The sequence below is a fragment of the Lissotriton helveticus genome, chromosome 9, assembly GCF_964261635.1.
Source record: "Lissotriton helveticus chromosome 9, aLisHel1.1, whole genome shotgun sequence".
Lineage (NCBI taxonomy): Eukaryota > Metazoa > Chordata > Amphibia > Caudata > Salamandridae > Lissotriton > Lissotriton helveticus.
The window spans coordinates 310,861,773-310,880,396 of NC_136070.1; positions in this window are offsets into that span (position 1 = coordinate 310,861,773).

Sequence of the window (18,624 nt, forward strand, 5' to 3'; positions counted from 1 at the left end):
ATTTTCACTTATTATTCATGTTCTGCTGTTGGGCTGTCTTTCGCAATGGAGGTGTTGGTTTGACATATGCTCTTAATGCTGAAAAGAAATGTATAGTAATCTTCCTACTTTGGCATCTTCTGTGGGCTTCAGTGCCCACTGGGTAGTGCTCCAATGCATACACCAGCCCTCTGCTCTTGGGAGATCAAGCATACTTTCAAAACCATGGCATACAAGGTAGTTTAGAGTGTTGTGCATGTATGTCTCCTCTCCTCCCATCTGTGTTTCTGAAATTATTCCCCCAGTAGTCTCTCTCAAAGATCGCTGTTATTTTCCTTTTGTCCCTAACTACTTCCATTTGACCTACATCTTCCTCTACCCCTCTGCATGCCATGACTGCAAAAAGGCAGCAGTGCTTTACAATGAGCTGTGTAGAAAAGTGGGTTTCTGGTTGTCAACGTTTGCACACTGTGCTAGAAGGAGCCACCACTCTAGTTGGTATAAGTTAGTTACACACTAAAAGTAACCTGTGCTCATCACTCTCGGTTACTTTGGCACAGAACAGTCAGGCTTATCTAAAGAGGCAATGTGTAAAGTATCTGTGCAAAAAAGACACACATACACACAGTTGCAAAAACCATAGTTGATGGACAGAATGCAGAACAATGTCATTCATTCACCCCAGTACAGAGATCTGGGCCTAAATCCTTTGTTTTTCTGCTCACCATGCCATTCAAGTTTGAACCTAGCCATATGCAAATCAGTCTTGACCTTGTGCCCCATGGGAACAGTACAGCCTGAACTGCCAAGCCAGGTCCTCCCTTGACTGGAAACAAGCATCCTAAGACCGTTTTCGGGCTTTCAGCCCTCATCAGCCAGGATGGCTTGATTCCAGTGGCATGGAGAGCACAGGACTCAAGTCTAAGCATACCCGTCCCACTCCGGGTGACCAATGCAAAAACAACAGTTGATGGACAGAATGCAGAACAATGTCATACATTCACCCCAGTACAGAGATCTGGGCCTAAATCCATCGTTTTTTGTGCTCACCATGCCATTCCAGTTTGAACCCAGCCATATGCAAATCAGTCTTCCATGAATTGTTGTTTTTGCTCAGGCGTGAGTCCCATGCTCTCCATGCCACTGGAATCAAGCTATCCTGGCTGATGAGGGCTGAAAGCCCGAAAACGGTCTTAGGATGCTTGTTTCCAGTCCAGGGAGGACCTGGCTTGGCAGTTCGGGCTGGACTGTTCCCATGGGGCACAGGGTCAAGACTGATTTGCATATGGCTAGGTTCAAACTGGAGTGGCATAGTGAGCAAAAAAACCAATGGATTTAGGCCCGGATCTTGTTACTGGGGTGAAAGTATGACATTGTTCTGCATTCTGTCCATCAATTGTTTTTGCATATGTCACCCTGAGTGGGACGGGTACGCTCAGACGTGAGTCCCGAGCTCTCCATGCCACTGGAATCAAGCTATCCTGGCTGATGAGGGCTGCAAGATCGAAACCGGTCCTAGGAAGCTTTTTTCCAGTCCAGGGAGGACCTGGCTTGGCAGTTCGGGCTGGATTGTTCCCATGGGGCATAGGGTGAAGACTGATTTTCATATGGCTAGGTTCAAATTGGAATGGCATGGTGATCAAAAAAACTATGGATTTAGGCCCAGATCTCTGTACTGTGGTGAAAGTATGACATTGTTCTGCATTCTGTCCATCAATTGTTGTTTTTGCATATGTCACCCTGAGTGAGACAAGTATGCTCAGACGTGAGTCCACTGCTCTCCATGCCACTGGAATCAAGCTATCCTGGCTGATAAGGGCTAAAAGCCCGAAACCGGTCCTAGGATGCTTGTTTCCAGTCCAGGGAGGACCTGGCTTGGCAGTTTGGGCTGGACTGTTCCCATGGGGCACAGCATCAAGACTGATTTTCATATGGCTAGGTTGAAACTGTAATGGCATGGTGAGCAAAAACACGATGGATTTAGGCCCAGATCTCTGTACTGGGGTGAATGTATGACATTGTTCTGCATTCTGTCCATCAATTGTTGTTTTTGCATATGTCACCCTGAGTGGGACGGGTATGGTCAGACGTGAGTCCTGTGCTCTCCATGCCACTGGAATCAAGCTAACCTGGCTGATGAGAGCTGAAAGCCCCAAACCAGTCCTAGGATGCTTGTTTACAGTCCGGGGAGGACCTGGCTTGGCAGTTCGGGCTGGACTGTTCCCATGGGGCACATGGTCAAGACTGATTTGCATATGGCTAGTTTCAAACTGGAATGGCATGGTGAGCAATAAAATTACAGATTTAGGCCCAGATTTCTGTTCTGGGGTGAATGTATGAATTTGTTCTGCATTCTGTCCATCAATTGTTGTTTTTGCATATGTCACCCCGAGTGGGACAAGTATGCTCAGACGTGAGTCCCGTGCTCTCCATGCCACTGGAATCAAGCTTTCCTGGCAAATGAGAGGTGAAAGCACGAAACCGGTCCTAGGATTCTTATTTCCAGTCGAGGGAGGATCTGTCTTGGCAGTTCGGACTGGACTGTTCCCATGGGGCACAGGGTCAAGACTGATTTGCATATGGCTAGGTTCAAACTGGAATGGCATGGTGAGCAAAAAAACAATGGATCTAAGCCCAGATCGCTGTACTGGTGTGAATGTATGACATTGCTCTGCATTCTGTCCATCAATTGTTGTTTTTGCATATGTCACCCCGAGTGGGACAAGTATGCTCAGACGTGAGTCCCGTGCTCTCCATGCCACTGGAATCAAGCTTTCCTGGCAAATGAGAGGTGAAAGCCCGAAACCGGTCCTAGGATTCTTGTTTCCAGTCCAGGGAGGACCTGTCTTGGCAGTTCGGGCTGGACTGTTCCCATGGGGCACATGGTCAAGAATGATTTGCATATGGCTAGTTTCAAACTGGAATGGCATGGTGAGCACTAAAAATACAGATTTAGGCCCAGATTTCTGTTCTGGGGTGAATGTATGAATTTGTTCTGCATTCTGTCCATCAATAGTTGTTTTTGCATATGTCACCCGAGTGGGACAAGTATGCTCAGACGTGAGTCCCGTGCTCTCCATGCCACTGGAATCAAGCTTTCCTGGCAAATGAGAGGTGAAGCCCGAAACCGGTCCTAGGATTCTTGTTTCCAGTCCAGGGAGGACCTGGCTTGGCAGTTCGGGCTGGACTGTTCCCATGGGGCACAGAGTCAAGACTGATTTGCATATGGCTCGGTTCAAACTGGAATGGCATAGTGAGCAAAAAAACGATGGATTTAGGCCCAGATCTCTGTACTGGGGTGAATGCATGAATTTGTTCTGCATTCTGTCCATCAATTGTTGTTTTTGCATATGTCACCCAGAGTGGGAGGGGTATGCTCAGACGTGAGTCCCGTGCTCTTCATGCAACTGGAATCAAGCTATCATGGCTGGTGAGGGCTGAAAGCCCAAAACCGGTTCTAGGATGCTTATTTCCAGTCCAGGGAGGACCTGGCTTGGCAGTACGGGCTGGACTGTTCCCATTGGGCACAGGGTCAAAACAGATTTGCGTATGGTTAGGTTCAAACTGGAAAGGCATGGTGAGCAAAAAAATAATGGATGTAGGCCCAGATCTCTGTTCTGGTGTGAATGTATGACAATGTTCTGCATTCTGTCCATCAATTGTTGTTTTTGCATATATCTCCCCGAGTGGGACGGGTATGCTTAGACATGAGTCCTGTGCTCGCGATGCTACTGGAATCAAGCTATCCTGGCTGATGAGGGCTGAAAGCCCGAAACCGGTCGTAGGATGCTTGTTTCCTGACCAGGGAGGACTTGGCTTGGCAGTTTGGGCTGGACTGTTCCCATGGGGCACATGTTCAAGGCTTATTTGCATATGGCTAGTTTCAAACTGGAATGGCATGGTGAGCAATAAAATTACAGATTTAGGCCCAGATTTCTGTTCTGGGGTGAATGTATGAATTTGTTCTGCATTCTGTTCATCAATTGTTCTTTTTGCATATGTCACCCTGAGTGGGATGGGTATGCTGAGACGTGAGACCCGTGCGCTCCATGCCACTGGAATCAAGCTATCCTGGCTGATGAGGGCTGAAAGCCCGAAACCGGTCCTAGGATGCTTGTTTCAAAACAGGGAGGACCTGGCTTGGCAGTTCATGCCTGACTGTTCCCATGGGCCACAAGCTCAAGACTAATTTGCATATAGCTAGGTTCAAACTGGAATGGCATGGTGAGCAAAAAAACAATGGATTTAGGCCCGGATCTTTGTCCTGGGGTGAATGTATGACATTGTTCTGAATTCTGTCCATCAATTGTTGTTTTCACACATTCACACAATAAATACACATTAAAAAAAATGCACACAGGGTTAGAAAAATAGATTCTATTTCTATGAGTAAAACAAGACCAAAATTCTGAAAATACAGTAAGTCAAAACGGAGTTATAAATTTCGAAAGAATAAATCAAAAAGTAGTTCTTAGAAACAAATAGCACTTAGGGGTTACTTTAGGTTGCACTGGACCAGGGTAAATCCAAAGTTCAGGCCGACCACGATGGTGGGCAGGCTGGCTACAGGACTCATGCAGCTCCCACTGAAAAAGAGCCTTGGATGGAGAAAGAATCGAAAGCAAAGACTTGATGCTATAAGCTCAGGAGGCGATGCATTATCATCCATCCTGTGCATGCAGGCAATGCGTTGGTTCTGATCCACGGAGTTGATGAAGACTTTGCGGATGAAACCTTTTGTGATGCAGGCTTTGTGTCCCTGTTGAGCAGCTATGTCCATCGTTGTCAAGCTGTGCAGTTTTTCGAAGCTATATTGCCGATCGGTTCCTGCATCAGCATCAAATGACTTTGCATTAATTCCGATATGTGCAAAGCCATTACTGCATCGATTTTGATACTTCTGGACAGTATAAGTTACCTTTCAAGGGCACAGGACTGCCTTAGCACCACTTGGTAGGGCAGGACTCATAGATGGCAGAGTCCTAGTGCTGTTGCAGGGTTGAAGGACGTCTATGATGGCCCTTATACTTCAGATCAGGGGGCAAGCCAGCAAGCCCTTGGAGTCACTCTGGGTTCTAGTGAGATGGGTCCAGTCCTTGTCCTTAACAGAGCAGACAACAGCAGGCAGCAGAGCAGTACACAAAGCAGAAAAGCAACTCCTCCAGAGCAGCAGTCATGCTGGGTGGCAATCCTTGTAGCACAGCAGTCTTTACTCCAGGCAGAATACTTTACAGGTACAGTAGTGTACTTTCTTGCTATAATCACAGGCCCAGTACTTATACTCAGTTGTGCATTTAAAGTGAGGGTGACTTTAAAGAAGGGTTTTTGTAGTGCACACAGACTCTTTCTTCCCAGTCCGGGCTTCAGACTATCAATAGGGGGTAATCAGCCCTTTGTGTGGGACACAGGATACTGACTATTCATGTGTACATCTTAGCTCTCCCCTCTCGTCCTGCCCAGGAAGAGCTATCAGAATGCAGATGAGTTCTCTGTCCCACCTTACCCTTCCTGTGTTTGTGGCTCTCTAGATATAATGCACAAGGTGTAGTTGTCACCCACCCTGACATGTATTGGAGACAGGCTGCAAGGCACACAGAGCAGTAGAAGCAGAGAAATGCCCACTTTCTAAAAGTGGCATTTCTAAAATAGGAATGTTAAAACCAACTTTAACAAAAAAAGATGATTTATCATTACCATTCCAAAGATATAAATCAGGATGTAGCTTCTCTTTTCTGATCAGGAATTACCTCTTTAATGTGTTTTAGGTATTCTCAATGCTAGCATATGAGAGGAGTAGGCCATACAGTAGTGAAGAACACATTTGAGTGTTTTTCAGTACCAGGCCATGTAAAACATAAGCGTGCATATCCTACCTTTTATTACGCAGTACCCTCTTTTGAGGTCTACCTAGGGCCTACCTTAGGGGTGACATATCTGTAATAAAAGGAAAGGTTAATGGTTTGCAAGTGGTTTGAAGGGGGGTAAGGTTTGTTTGGCGTAAGAAGACACCAGATGCAGTAGGGATACTGGCTAGTCTTTCAATTCCTTTTATTTTTTTTGTAATCCTTTTGGTGGAGACTGGGAAGAAAACAAAACAATGATAGTTCGGAAAGTCTTTGCTTGGAGATCCTTCTTGTCCCACAACACTGTACTTAGAGACTACCCCTAGGATGTCTTTACGTCTTGGGGTGCAGGCAAAAACATGGCTTGTCTCTTGAGCCATGATGTAGGGATGTATGGAAAAAGAAACAAACAAAGGTCTTCTGTTAATAAGGGGTTCTCTACCTTATAACTGTAGTGCTACCTCCACCTGATTTCGGGATTTGAGGGAGGGGAACCATGAGGATAATGCCCGCAATGCAGAAAATATAAAAACACTTGTGCTTTACCTTCTCATGCCTCCCCACCATCCCCTCCAGAACGACCACCTCAAATGCACTCACCTTGAGCCATGACCCATGTCCAGGGTTGCGTTGTTGGTACCCTGGGAATCTGCTCCTCTCTGTTTGCCACCGGGCTCAAGCACAGTATATACAGGTCTCTGCTCATCTTCTTTTACTCTGTGGTGTTCAGCTCTCTCTCTCTTCTCCAATCGATCTCTCTCACTCTCTTACTCGTCCTCTTCTCCAGACACTCTTGGTTCGACTTCTACTGGGCTGGCCTCCGGCGGTGACGTCATGGCATCCTCCCCGGCTTTCCCCGCTGACATTAGACTACTGGGCATTTCTGGTTAGCAGAGTGTGTCGGCATTGCCTGCAATATGCTTCCGGTGAGCCTCGTCCTCTTCAGACATCTCCCCCCTTAGGAATGGGCGTTGGGGCCAATTGGAAAATTGTTGTCGGGACAGGAAATCAGCTCCTATTTGTTTCACCCCTGGCATATGGATCGTCTGGAATGAAAAAGGTTGCAACGCTAGGAACCAGCCAAGTATGCAGGGGTTAGCGTCTTTATCACTTGCTAGTCAAGTAACAGGTGCATGGTCGGAGAGTACGAGAAATGGGCGCCTCGGAATATAGCATTGTAGGGCTTATATAGCTCATTTCATAGTCAGGAACTTTTTTTCAATTGTAGAATAATGGTTTTAGCGGGGAAACAATTTCCTGCTGATAAAGAGGAGGGGTTTGAGTTCATCGTTTAGGTCGGGTTTGTATAATACAGCACCAAGTCCTAGGCCCGAAGCATCGGTTTGCAGAATACATGTTTTGCTGTAGTCAGGACAGTGTAAAACCGGTGCCTCACATATGGCATGTTTCAAGGCCTGAAAGCTTTTTTCATGCTCTTGTTCCATGTGGGTATATGTGATGGGTATTTGTTTATCAGGAAATCGGAAAGGGGACTGGCCAGGGTTGAGACGTGAGGGATGAACCTACGGTAATTCCCGATGAAGCCTAAAAAGGAGCGTATGTCTCTTTTGGTATTGGGGTCATGGATTGTTCTGATTCCATCTAGTTTGTCTATTTGGGGATTTATCAGCCCTTCCTGTAAACTGTAGCGTAGTTACTGGATGGTGTTCGTACCTAGCAAGGACTTTTTCTGGTTAATGGTTAGGCCTGCTGTTTGGATAGCTGTGAATACTGAGGTCAAATGTACCAAATGCTCCTCCCAAGTAGGATCCAAAAGACTATGTCGTCCAGATGGGCAGCGGTGTAGTTTCATGTGGCCTAAGAATCCTGTCCATTAATTGATGAAACGTGACTGGTGCCCCATGCAAGCCAAAAGGGTGTACTTTACAGTGGTAAAGACCTGAAGGGGTCGAGAACGCTGTTTTTTCTCTGGCTTGTGGGGTCAAGGGAATTTGCCAATACCTCTTTGTGAGATCAAGGATTGACATGCATCTGGCCTTTCCTAGATGTTCAATTAATTTGTCAATTCGGGGTATAGGGTAGTGTTAGAACTGGGGCTCTCCAGTTGGCAATGGTATACACCTTTGACCAAATAGGGACCCTTGCTTCTAAGTCAGGAAAAGGGGATTACACTACTGGATATCCCCTGCTCACCCCCTTGGTAGCTTGGCATGAGCAGACAGGCTTATCTCAGAGGCAGTGTGTTAAGCATTTGTGAATACACACAGTATTACAGTGAAAACACTACAGACGGACACCACACAGGTTTTATAAAAATATGTATTTTTTATATAGACTTAACACAAGACCACAAACGAGAAAAATCCTCAATACTGTACTTAAAATAGACTGAAAGATGGTAAAAGTTACTTAATTCAGGTTAATGATGAATACGACAAAGTTCTCACAAAAGTACCTGGATGCGTAACACAAAACAAACAAAAGCTTCGCAGGAAGGGAGAAGCATCGGTTCCTTGCTTCGGGGGAGACGATGCGTCGCGCCTCAATGCTTGCGCAGAGTAGGGGATATGTCGCAGTCCTTGCCGGAGAGGAGGTGATGCCTAGATTCTCGTGATGCATTCCGGTTGCGATGCGACAAGATGGCACCTCGATGTGACGCGACAATCCGTTGCAATGAGATAAGATGGCACCCTTGATGCAACGAAGTGAAGATTATCCGTGCATGCCCCGCGGCCGTGCAGTGAACTCTGTAGCTTTGGAGCTGCGACAGGCCCTGCGACAGGCTACTCCGGTGATGCGACGCGACCTTGCGGCAGCGACACGTTTCTCTGGTGATGCGTCAGGTAACAGCTTTGAAGAAGGCACGCTATTCTGGTGATGCGGCGGCAATCTCTGCATCGGCGACACGCTTCTCCGGCGATGCGACAGCAACAGCTGCAACTGCGACACGCTTCTTCTCGATACCTCGCGCTTCCAGCTCCCAGCGACACGCAGGCTTCTGCCGACAGAATTCCCAGCAAGGAAATTCAGAGGGGAGCTGGTGGTGAAGTCTTTTGTCCCTGAGACTTTAGCAGGAGGCAAGCATAAGTTCAAGCCCTTGGAGTAATATTATGCGAGATGATGAAAGTTCTTTGAAAGGTCCTTCTTCTTTCCTTGGCAATAAAGAAACCACTGCAGGCCAACCCAGCAGCACAGCACACTGGCAGGGGGCAGTCCAAACTCCTGTAGCTTCCATGGCTCTTCTCCTTGGCAAAGGTTTGTCTTGCTGTTCCACAAGTGATCTAAAGTCTTGGGGTCTGGGTCCCCATATTTATACTCATATTCTCTTTGTTCTCTGAAGGCAGAGAGGCCTTTGCCTAGTCCAAACCAATTCTGGTCAGTCCTGGAGCACAAGTCTCCCTCTTTCCTTTCACATTGTAGGCCGGGGACATCAGACACACCACAGGAGGTGGTGACAGCATTGTGGAGGGAAGGCACTGCCCTATTCAGGTCCCAGGTGCAACTCCTCCCACCCATCTACATGCAGATATCTCTATCCAGCCCTGACTCACCCTGTCTCCTGTAATCCCCCAGGCCCTGTCACTCAAACTCCAGACAAGGAATACACAACCTAGCAGAGGCAGGCTTTAATAGTTAAGTAAGAAAATACCTACTTTCTAAAAGTGGTATTTTCAAACACAGAATGTTAAAACCAACTACACTAAAAGATGTATTTTATCATTCTGAGTTCAGGCATACTAAACTCGAATTTCTACCTAGTTCCCTGAGTCAGTTAGGATTATAAGAAGTTATAATCAAACCGCCCATTCTGGCCTATGGAGAACAGGTAGCCTTGCAATAGTGATAAACAAAAATGGCTGTAATTTACTATTAGGACATGCTACACACATCAGTGCATGTCCTACTTTATACTTACAATGCACTCTGCCCTTGGGCCTACATTAGGGGTGTCTGATATGAAAAAAGGGAAGATTTAGGGACTGGCAAAGGGGTGCACTTACCAAGTCGATATGGCAGGCCTGAGACGCACTTTACAATCTGCTTCTGTGGGTGGCACTACCAGTGCTGCATGCCCACTAGCAGCATTTGATCTACAAGCCCTGGGCACACATGGTGCACTGTACTAGGGTCTGACAAGTAAATCAAATAACTCAATCATGGAGTCACTAATCAATACATCAATTTAAAATAGGGAGCACTTGCACTGTGGCACTGATTAGCAGTGGCACAGTGTCCAGGGCATCTAACCAGCAAAACAGATCAGAGGAGGCAATCGGTAAAAAATTGAAAGGGAGACTCACACCTATGATACCAGTCTATCAGGTAGGTGTTGAACTTAGTGATCTCGTTCACTTGCCTGAAGTTGATGCAAAAGCCTAGGCTGCCATCTGGTTTGGGTACAATCACCACAGGGTAACACAAATTACCCTGGGAGGGTTCTATTATTTGGGAGTGTAGCATGGCAGTCACTTCTCTCTCTAAAGCTTCTCTTCGTGCAGCCGGGATACAGTAAGGTTTTAATTTCACTATCTTGTTTTCTAAGGACACTATATCATGCTGTACTAGGGAGGTCAACCCTGGGGTGGTGGAAACTGTATATGCAGGTCTCTGCTCATCTTCCTTTCTTCTGCGGTGTTCAGCTCTCTCTCTTCTTCAATCGAGCTCTCTCACTTTCTGACACATCCTCTTCTCCAGACGCGCTCGTCTTGTTGTCCGCTTCTTCTGGGCTGGTCTCCGATGGAGACATCATGGCGTCCTCCCAGGCTTTGCACACCAATACTAGATCACTGGGCATTTCCGGTTTGCACAGTGTGTCGGCATTGCCTGCAATACGCTTCCGGTGCACCTCATCCTCTTCACATGGTTTTGGAAGCCAAGCCGGTATGGATGTAAACTGCACACACTGGTCTTGCAATGGCAGCCTTGAGACAGGTTTGAAAGACTACTTGCGGGGGTGGCACAATAAGTGCTGCAGGCCCACTAGTAGCATTTAGGTTACAGGCCCTAACAGAGCTATACCCTCTCTTCCATCATAAGTCGCTTCTCCAAAGATAGGTCAAGTTATGTTATTTCTGGTGTCCTCATCCTCTTTTATTCCCAGCACATTGGATCATACTATTTGCATCCCTCCTAACACATGCACATGTGGATCTGATCTGATTACCTGGATTACAGCTCCGCTTTCTCTCAGTAATAACATCAAGTGGTAAACATCAGTCATATCAGTGAGTGAGTGAGTGAGTACAGCAAACATGTTGGAGCAAATATAATGCTTCACTAGTGTTAACTGTCCCTAGTTTGTTAAATTCAGACACATTACAACATTTACAGGAATATATATTTGTACGGAGATGCAATCGAAAAAAAAGCAGGCGCATCCTTTTTAAGTAAGCATCAAAATCATTTGGCAGGTAGGTGCATAAGCCATGTTACTTTTAATCTGGCCTTTCACCTAACAGAGGCAGAGGTTGCCATATTCACACCTTAATATCAGTAATTAATAGCACAGCCAACCAGATCAAATATATATAACTTAATTTTAATTATTAAAGCATTGAAATTGTAATTAAACTGTTTATCAAAACATATAAAATCAAATTTGAAACAGTCTTGATGGTTTTGTTTTTCTATCTCAAATATCTTCAGTTCTGGTGCAGAGCTGCAGTCTGTGACTAACATGAACAAAGGTCTCTACCTTTCAAAGATTTTGCTTTGAAAAGGTTACAAAGACATGACACATTTTGGAAGCTGCTATATTGTTTTCAGTACAACATTTCAGTCTGAGAGAAAAGAACAAACTTCTAACACGTCTCGAATGTCAAAAACATGGCAACTGTCTAGCAATATCCACCCGATTTCCACTGGAACAATAATAGTTTTTTTTTTTCAAATTAAGAAGAGCTAAAGTTATGAACTTGGATGACAGAAGGCTTTGATGAGGGATGCCTAATTCACAAATGTTTTGTGCATGTGTCACTCATATGCACACATTTTCAGTTTTTTTTTATCAGAATACAGATATGATTAATCCCAAAATCAGAACTTCCAGACTCTTCCGGTAGAACAAATCCTATATAAGTATTTCTGAAGATACACATATATAACATATTTTCTAAGTCATATGTATCAGGTAAAGTGTGTGGCATTGGTACCATGGGGTCAATTAGGATTAGACAATGTTAGCAGCTACCACACCTATTCACAGCCTTTATGAATGTTATAGGAGTTACAGAAAGTAAACAAGCCCAAATACACTGCTTAATTTGTGTGGTATGCGCTGTCTGACCATCCCATAGTCCTTCAAAACAAATAAAAGGCTGTTGAAAGGCTAAGAACTCTGCCATTTCCAATCGCAAGCCCAGTTGTGAAAGGAGGAAGGTTATGCATGGGGTTAGCTACCCCACCATTTAAATAAATCCTTGCTACAGAAGTATCACCCGAAAGACATCCAGGCCTTGGTGGGAAAGGAATCTTCTTAACAGAGAGCTATGACTGCTTGTGATGAAAGCCAGAGGTCCCTAGAAGCCTATCCACCTAACACCTTATTTCGACTAAGATCATCACCACTGGGAAAGGGAACGTGAGGACCATATAAGAGACAGGCAAGACAGCCCAAGGGATGTGTTACGGAATCATGCATGTCTTTACCTCGCTTGCCTCTACCACATGTCCTTTACCACGCTTATGCCTTTGCCATGCATCCCTCTGCAACAAAAATGTAAGTATATAGTGGGTAAAAAAAACGTAAACCCCTTAGATATATATGCATTTGAGCAAGACCACAAGTTGGTCGAAATGCATCATAGAGATGTTGAAGTACATCCTTTCTTCAACTATACTGTGTCCTGAGTGAGCATCTGTATCTGTGGTTTATATTGACTGGTTGGTATGCTACACTGGTATCACGCTCCACTACTCATGGGTCTAGGGCTCCAGGAGGAGCTATCTCTCCTTTGAAGATAAATATAAATATATATATATATTTAAAAAAATATATATATATATATATGTATATATATATATATATATATATATATATATATATATATATATATATTACCTACTGGCGGTCGCCAGTAGGTATATATAGTTAGGATTTTTTCTCTATGGGATTTTTGAAAATTCTATGTCTAATAACTTTGGCGTTTGTGGACGGAATCGGCTGAAATTTTCAGGAAAATGGCACATTTTGTTTCTGAGCAGCCCTTGAAAATTTGGGGGGGGTTTGTCAAGGGGGGGCCGAGAAAAAAGGGGGGTCCCAAAACGTGTTTTTAACATCGAGTTTTCCATAGGGCGGTTGGCCTCACTTTTAGCCCGAACGGCTGAATGGATTTGCATGAAACTTGGCAAAATTGTAGGGACTGGTAGCCCGATGTGCCTTTTGTAGGTCTCAATATATGTGCTACAGTGGATTTTGAGAAATTAACGTTTAAAAAAAGATATATATCTGTAACAGCGGACCGGGCAGCGCTCCAGGACGCGTACTTTTCGCGCAACGGAGCTTTGTGAAGCGAAGCTGATTGGTTCTCCGGCGTCTGTCAACATTCCAAACAGTCCGTAGCGGCCGCCATCTTGTCTCTCGGTAGGATCGAGAGACAAGAGGAGGCGAAAGCGAAGGGGCAAATGACCATAAGGGGGAATAGTAGATCCTCGCTGACCCCCTAGGTTTGATGTGGAGGTTTTAAAAGGGCCCCGCGGGGCAAAAAAAATAAAAATAAATAATAATCGAACGGCTGAATGGATTTGCACGAAACTTGGTAAAATATTAGGGACTGGTAGCCCGATGTGCCTTTGCTAGGTCTCAATATATGTGCTCCAGTGGATTTTGAGAAATTAACGTTCAAAAAAAGATATATATCTGTAACAGCGCTCCGCTTCGCGTAACGGAGGTTTGCGACGCTGATTGGTCATTCTGTCACTGGGCTATAGTTGGGCTACATCTGGCTGATATTTGGGCTACATTTGTTTTTTTTCGTCTCTGGCGGCCATCTTTGGGCTACATTGGGCTACATTGGGCTTCATTGGGCTTCATTGGGCTACATTGGGCTACATTTGGGTTCCAACATATATATAGGCCAATGTAGCCCAATATATATTTTTCAAAGTTAATTTTCGTAAAAACCACTGGAGCATATATCTTGAGACATAGCAAAGGCACATCGGGCTACCAGTCCCTACAATTTTGCCAAGTTTCGTGCAAATCCATTCAGCCGTTCGAGCTAAAAGTGAGTCCAACCGTCCTATGGAAATGAAGGAAATGAATGGGTAATTTGTAATTAGCAAATAGCTCATCGCAAACTAGGAATGGTAAAGAATCGCTATTTATTCCTTAAAGTTCGCTATTTAGGAAATGCAAAAAACTTTGATGGTACATATGGCGGTTCATCTCTAACAAGATAAGAAGCATAGGGATAGATTTATGATGACTGGCGCATCACCAGGGATGTGTTAGTCATTCTGTGCCGCTGTTCCGTCACCTATGGTGTGCTGCATTTACAATGCGGCGCATCATGGGGCAAAAACAGCACAGATGCGTGATGTATCTGTGCCGTAAAGGTGGCGCATTGCTGGAGTTGTATCGCAAGTGTGATGAAGCTCCAGCAAGGGTCGGGGGTGCCCCTGTCGCAGGGTTTCTGTTCTCACACAGAACTGTGGACAGAGGATTGGAACCTCGGCGAATTAGGGTGTCCCAAAACTCACCTTAGTAATCAAAAACCCCTTAGCAAGCTAGGTACAGTGTCACATTGGATATAACAAACTCTCAATGTTTAGACAATCCAGAATATGAACTTATAGTACCTCAGGATACGTGGAACTCATGAACAGTCGGTCGTTATATATTTCTTAGAAACCAGAACATGGAGTTAAGAAGAACACATGTGTATTTGAAATGTTTATTTACTAATGCCGTCTTCTCAGGCGTAGTATCTTAGATAATACAAGTACACATATTATCAGTAGCAAAATTACCAGCATAGTTACTAGTACATAAAAAGCGAATGGTGACAGTATGTTAACATGCTGTAAATGAATAAGAGTTAGCAACACTTATAAGCAGCCGCGGGCCGTGGAGGGAGTTACGGTGGGGCAGGGAGGCGGGGAGGGGGAGGGGCAGGGTGGAGAGGGCTCCACCCTGCTTCTCCCCCTCCCCGCCTCCCTGCCTCACCGTAACTCCCTCCACGGCCCGCGGCTGCTTATATCTCACCCTCCCTAATACACATATTATATTATTTGCTAAGAAGGTCTCTTTGTGTTGGTTTAGGGCGTGCCCATACTTTAGTGTCTTAGATTTGAAGGAATCACATCAGCATACACCAGCTCTCTCTTCATGTGAACCGCATCAAGTGTTGTGTATGTGTGTTCGGCAAAGCAATATAAAACCCGCCTCATGCCCAGAATTGGCAGAAGTTGCACTTATGTTATGAGTATGAAGTCGTGGAGATCAGACCTCATAACAATTCTGTATCGTGTTGTTCTTGAAACTTTAGCACTCGCTGTACAGATATAGTTTAACAAGCAAAGCAGATAGTAGAGCAATAACATATTATTCTCATGTAAACCACGATGAACTACTAGGTTGAAAGCTAAAGCAACAACTAAGTGTCGTGTGCAGAAGTTGCAAAAAAGGAAAAATGGCGTTTAAACCGGTAATGAGCCCATGCTAACTTAACACGGTGTAAAGATATCCAGGACGTAGATGACACCTCCCCATGATCCGGAAACGAACTGAATAAGATAATAGAAGTGCCATCTCATGAGAGCAGATTGCAAGTTTATATGTGGACGGTCCGCAAGGTAAAGCATTAAAAACTAGGAAAATTTAATGCTAAAGAAAAATAAAACAGCCAAGTACTTTATCGAGTCTTAAGCCAATAGGCAAGGTAAATAATAAAAACTTGACAAATAAGTCAATGAATTGTCAATGAAATGCTAGTACTCAGCATATCAAACATGAAAAAGGTCTATGACATAACTGTGTATGCAAAATAAGCTGCAACAGCCTCCAATAAGAAGTCACCGTCTTCATCCGAAAACAGTTCAGCCATCCAATTTAAAAGCGGAAAAGAACATACGTGCTCTCCCAGCACCGGATCCTCTATCACCATCAGAGGACAGCTCGGTGGGTTTTCAAGAAAGCTCTGTTCCAAGAAAGACTGTGTTGCCGCCAGTAAATTCCAGGGACCAATTAGTCCATGCATCAATGCCACAGCCATAATCCTTTCGCCAGGACAAACCAACTCGTGAGTAATGATAGGAGTCATCAGCTGATTACAGTCGACGTCAGGAGAAACCGGTCCGCAGAGACACAAATCAATGGCCCAATCGAAATCACAGGTCAGGCAGTGAAATACAGGCTGGACACAGGTGAAGTAGGAGAATCGAAAAGATAATCCATATGCCGTGCTTAATATCGCCAACGGCATTGTGCCATAATATTCTAGCATGCGATTGTGGAACAGTGTCAGCAGCTGCAGGGCGGGAGGTTGCATAGGAGGGACATCCATATTTAAAAATGTAAAAAAGCACAAGAGCGTCCGCTGGTAATGCAAGTAAAAATGGCAATCCACGAAGCAGAGTGGAAAAAATACAATGAAAGAAAGTAGGGATGACTCGAAAGATTTTCTCAAATGAAGTCACGAGACCACTGGTAACAACTTTAAAAAAGTGCGCCAGGGCCTTTGTGGAGGATGCGTTAGAGATAGTCCGAACCATCTTGCTGAAATGGAAAGGCAAATCTGAATTGAAAAGGGTCTGCACCTCTGTACGGGTGTTCGCTATGTGAAGCACGAAAGTTTCACGGGCCGAACTCAAGGCCACCTCTCTCTGAGACAAAAGAGCTCTTATTCTTGCCATGCCGTTGAAATCTGCTCCCAAGGTTGGTATTTGTGGCGAGATTGAAAACTCCCTATGTTCATGTGTGGGAGGAAATAGTACATTTCTGCAGCAAATAACCCGTTCACTTACTGTTACGATAAAAGGAATACTTTTAATTAACCCAGATCAATCTTCATTATTGAGCATCAAATAACTACCATTTTCCAACAACTTGAACGTGGGGATGATAGCAGGAACTGGCGTGCCTTGCAACACGCAAGCCATATTTGGTCGGTGTTTGTTGCATGAACCGTGTAACTGTATGTGCCTACACATTAGTGAATGATCTGGCGTCTCAGTGCATTCCTCTCCATTCAGATAAACTTCTTGATCATCTTTGAAACATCTGTATGTGTATGGAAGCGAGCAGACCTCATGAAGAAAAGCACTACCTAAAGGTTCATAACGACCTATTGGTATATATTTCATACAATTTGAAAACTTATATAAAGCAAAAGGCAGCGTTATTAAACCGTGGATAAGGCACGTTGCCAAAAAACCCGCAATCCTCTGCTGATGATGTCACTGAGCATGTCATGAATGATGTAATATGTGACATCATCAGCAGTGGATTACGGGTAATAGTATCTCTAGTTTACTCCCCTATAGCTGTCTTTCTTTTAACATAAGTGTCTGTTTCCTTCCCTTATACTTACTGTTTTTGGTTCGCTTCCGGTTCGCGTACCGGCGAGCGAACTGGGAAGCGAACTAAGAGAAATAGAGGTTGGCACAGTTCCAAATATTGTACCAATTTTTTAATAACGGGGAGGTAGTTCTGAAAAGAACTTTTTTTTTAATTGTTTTTGTTGTTTTAAATATTTTTGTATTATTTTTCGGAACATTTTTTTACTTTTTTTGAATTTTTCTGAACAGTTTTATATTTTTTTGGGTTTTTCTTGGAGGGGGCAATGAAAACGATTCATTGTAAAGGGCTCAACAGGAGCAACAAAACAAAAAAAAAGTATTTATTATTTTGGGCGTTTCGTACAAACTTGCATATGATAGTCAATAGCTCTGTTGATCAGAGTGATGCTTCTTTCTCCGTAGCAAATGAATCCATCGCAAAATACGCAGGTGTGTTTTACTTCACCAAATCTCATTTGTATATTTGGCACCATCTCCCTGCCCTCTGGTCCCGTTACTTCTGGTACAACAGATCTTCTGGCCATAATAGGGAGATTATCTAGGTCGTTCCGAAACTGTGCAGCACTGTAGTTGTTAGGATGCCACCTAGTCATATGGCGATGCATTGTGTAGTTTCCGAAACTGTATTTTTTCTCGGTTCCTCTGGACAGTCTATCTTGACATATAAGGCAAGTTACGTATCTTGCATTTACTTTTTTCTCACCTTTGGGAATTTTAAAAAATTGCCAAATGAAGTTTTCTTTCTGGTGAGACGTCCTGGGCTCCTCAGGCAAAAACTGCCTCTCTTCGTGCTCGTCGTCCTGTTCCTCTTCTTCCTCTTCTTGTTGAATTATAACTTGAGCAGGTGGTCCACTCTTCCTTGGATGTGGTGGAGGTGGTGGGGAAGCACCAGCTGAAGCTACTAAAGAAGCCATTGCTCAGTGATCACAAAGGGTCTTTCTCTCACAATGATGAAAGTCAGAGTGAGGAAAGAAGGAGGGATTTTCATCATTTGGGAAAAACAAGAGTTCTCAACCAATGAAAAGTGTTCATTTTAGATTATATGACCTAGTCTTACATCATTAGGAAACCAAAAGTGAAATGAACCAATGAAAAGTGTTATTACCAAGTCACATGACCTGCTGTGTTTACGTTAAGCGCTTTGCAGGGCCTCCCGGTTTGCTTCCAGAAACCTGCGCTTTGCGACTCGGTTCGCGTACCAGTTCGCTAACGTAGCACGTCATATGACGTATCACGCGACAACGTGAAACGTCATGCGGTCGGGAGGCGTCACGATGTTGTTTTGTAACGCGGCAGTTGCGGTAAAGAAACGTTTACCGGC